Genomic DNA, 4,046 nt, shown 5'->3' with positions numbered 1-4,046 from the left:
TTAATAATAAATGGGGGAGGGCCCAGCCTGCTGTGGGCATTGCCACCTCTGGGCAGATGGTGCCATGTGGTATAAAAAAGCAAACCGAGTAACCCATGGGGAACAAGCCAGTAAGAAGCATTCCTCCATCGCCTCTGCCTCAGTTCCTATCCTGACTTCCCTCAGTGACGGCCTACAACTGGAGTATGTGGGTCAAACAAACTATATCCCCCTCAAGTTATTTTTGGTCATGGTCTTTTCTGTTTGCTTTTGTTTTTTCGAGACAGGATTTCTCCGTGTAACTGCTTGTACTGGAACTAACTTTATAGACCAGGCTGGCCTGAAACTCACAGAGATCTGCCTGGCTCTGCCTTCAGAGTGCTAGGATTAAAGGCTTGTGTGTGCCACCATGCCTGGCTTTGGTCATGGTCTTTATTACAGCAATTGAAAGCAAACTTGGACAGCGTGTATGTGAGAAAAATTCCCCCCTAAATCACTGTGGAGTACTGGTTCTCGTGGTCACTTCATCGGCAGGTTTTGGTCTCAGAAGAACAGTGAACGCTGTAGCCAGACTATTCTTAAATTCTTTGATCTATGACACAGGTCATGGAGAAATAACGGCTATGCACTTGCCAGGCCCGGCAAAAGACTCATTTCCGATCAGTGGGATTCACACGCGTTATGGAGACCTTCCTAGACACCAGGCTGCCTAAAACAAAAGCAAAGACAAACAGAAAGGCAGGAAAATGCTTGGAGCAGAAGAGGAAAGTAGCCGACTACATGGAGGGCACAGGGACTCGGTGTGGATGGCTTAGGAGAAACGAAGAACAAGAAAGAAAAAGAACTATGTCTTAAACAGTTGACAGAAACAAACAAACAACAACAGAACCAGATCTCTCTATCTCATGGAAATCTTTCACGAGTGGAGATGACGAAATCATTGAGTCCTTTACAAGTCTTTGGAAAGATACTGCCAGTGACAGCCTTGGGAGAGCAGCTGGGCCTTGCGGGTGTGGGGATGTAAAATGGAAGACGCTCTCAAGCAAACACATGTAATTTTCTTTCAAAGAGAAATGAACACAGAGGTACAAGCCTGGAATCCCAGCACTTGGGAGGTAATGGCAGCCGTAAGCTCAGGAGTTCAAGGCGAGCCTGGGTTACATGGTGAGTTTTAGGCCAGCCTCGACTACATGAGATCCAGTCTCAAAACAGAACGAATAAGTAAAAGAGCTGGGTGTGTCGCTCAGGAGTAGAGGGCTTGTCTAACAACTACAAGGCCCTAGGTTTTGTCCTCAACACTGAAATTAACAAAATATATAATACAGTCATCATCCAACTTCTAAGACTTTTGTCTTTTACTGCTTTATTTCCGAACACCATCAGAGGGGGGATAGGGATGGGGATGGCAGTGAACTACATGGGCCTTCAAACCCCCACACTGGGCTTAATCCAAAATGCTCTGGAAAAAAAGAGCTTCTACAGGAGAGGAGCAGGCACTGGGGAGTTCTGGTATGATCTGCTCCTGGGGATGGAGGAACTGTGCAGGGGAAGGGATTGGAAGATGTTTTGGCTGAAGCTCAGGCAGGGGTGTTGACTCAGGCAGGCGTCACCAGGCCTGTGTGGTGTGTGTGTGTGTGTGTGTGTGTGTGTGTGTGTGTATTGTAATCAAGGAGCCAGGTTTCTCCTGAAGCCAGGAATCAGTTTTTCACTTTCTCCTTCCTACGGATAGCACCCAGGATCTTGGGCATGCTCAACATGCACCCCACAGCTCAGCTGCATCCCCAGCTCTGAACTGCTCACTCTGAATCATTTGGTCTTTGCAAACATGGGTCAGGAGGTCAGGCAGCAAAATCCACAAGTACAGAGGTAAGTACATAGCAGGAACAGACTCTCACCCGCATTGATCACTCTTTCTGTTTGTTTTTGTGCAACAGGGTTCAACTAAGTAGTCCAGGTTATCCTGACCCGCGGTCCTCCTGCCTCTGCCTACCAGGTATGGAGATTACAGGTGTGTAGGTGTATATATAGCACCATGCTTGGTGTAATCCATCCCTGCTCCCATCAGTTCTCTGTTGCTAGGACGGAAGCTGATGAATTGGGAGAAGCAGGTTTGAAACAATGCAAAGTTCGCCACATATTCCTGCCAATCTGTCTGCACTGCAGTTTTAGATATTCTTTCCCCTCCCCATTCCTTTCTCTTTCTTTCTTTCTTTCCTATCATTAATTTACATTTTTGGTTTTGTTGTGTTTTTTGTTTTCTGAGACAGAATTTCTTCTATACATCGCACTGGGATTAAAGGCATACGCCACCAGGCCCAGCTAATTTTAATTTTTTGAGGTGGGGTCTCATGCAGCCCAAGTTGTCCTCAAACTTACTATGTACCTGAAGATGACCTCGAGCTTCTGCTTCTCCTGTGTGTCTGTAAGTACCCTGTCTGGTAGAAGTGAGGCCGCGTGTTGGTGCTGGAGTAATCCTCTTGCCTCGGCTTCTTCAGTGCTATACACCATGCCTGGCTTTATTTTTACTTTTGTGTGAGTGTGTGCTTAGGTCCTAGGGATTTGAACTCTAGTCCTTATGCTTACATGGCAAGTGCCCTCGTTTTTGGTTTTTGAGACAGGGTTTCTCTGTCACTTTGGAGCCTGTCCTGGAAGTAGCTCTTGTAAACCAGGCTGGCCTCGAACTCACAGAGATCAGCCTGTCTCTGCCTCCGGAGTGCTAGGATTTAAAGTGTGTGCCACCACCGCCTCATGGAAAGCACTCTTACGTGATGAGCTATCTCTCCAACCCCAACACCTGCCTTGATGTTGTTAATCTTTATAATAAGAACCATGGGGGAGCAGGGCGATGTGCTGCCCAGGGAGTGTCCCCACACAGAAAAGCCTAAAATGCTTCCTGTTGGTACAAGGTATTCATGCACTGTTGGGTAAACTCAACTTTTCCATGGCAGGTAGACATGATTCCCCACGCAGGAGCTGTCGTTTTCCAGTTACAAACTGGAGTCTGTTTCACGTCTAGCGGCTCCTATCCTAATCCTAGTTACCTGGGATGCTGAGTTTGAAAGGCTACAAATTTAAGGCCAGCTTGGACTACAGAGTGCATCCCTGTCTCAGAAACCCTAAAATAAATAAATTAAAGAAAGAGATACAAATAAAAAAAATAAAAGCAAGCCGGGCGGTGGTGGCTCACGCCTTTAATCCCAGCACTCAGGAGGCAGAGGCAGGCAGATCTCTGTGAGTTCGAGACCAGCCTGGTCTACAAGATCTAGTTCCAGGACAGGTTCCAAAACCACAGAGAAACCCTGTCTCGAAAAAACAAACAAACAAACAAACAAATAAATAAATAAAAGCAGAAGAAGACTGAGGATATAGTTCAGTGGTACAGTACTTCTGCATTCTGCATGTATGTATTTTTATTTTTTTTTTGGACAGGGTCTCATGTAGTCCAGATTGACCTCAAACTATGTACCAAAAGAAAACCTTGAATTCACGGTCCTTGTTCTTCTGCGTCCCAAGTGCTGGGATTACTGGCAAGTAACACCATACTCAGTTACATACAGTGCCAGAGATCCAACCCACAGCTTCAAGCATGCTAGGTAAGGACTCTTCCAATTAAGCTCCCTCTACAGCCCTGTTTTTTTTTTAATTTAATTTTATTTATCTATTTGTGAGACAGGGTCTCACTGTGTAGCCCTGGATGGCCTGGGACGAGAAATGCAGACCGGCAGTCTCTGCCTCCCAAGTACTGGGATTAAAGGCATTCACCCTTACAACCAGCTTCCTGTTTTATCTTTTTTTTTTTTTGTTTTGAGATAGGATTTCTCTGTGCAGTGCTGGTTGTTCTGAAACTCCATCTGTAGACTAGGCTGGCCTCAAACTGCCTGCCTCCAGAGTGCTGAGATTAAAGGTTTGCTCTACTACTGCCCAGCCCTGTATTATCTTTAATAGTCCATGTTACAGATGAATCTAAAAGTGCAACTTTGGTATCAATACATAAAATTAGCTGGGTGGTGATGGCACACACCTCTAATCCCAGCACTTGAGAGGCAGAGGCAGGCACATCTTTGTGA

Source organism: Microtus pennsylvanicus, chromosome 3 (assembly GCF_037038515.1).
Source record: "Microtus pennsylvanicus isolate mMicPen1 chromosome 3, mMicPen1.hap1, whole genome shotgun sequence".
In the NCBI taxonomy this organism is placed as follows: domain Eukaryota; kingdom Metazoa; phylum Chordata; class Mammalia; order Rodentia; family Cricetidae; genus Microtus; species Microtus pennsylvanicus.
Note: the sequence above shows the minus strand (reverse complement) of the source record.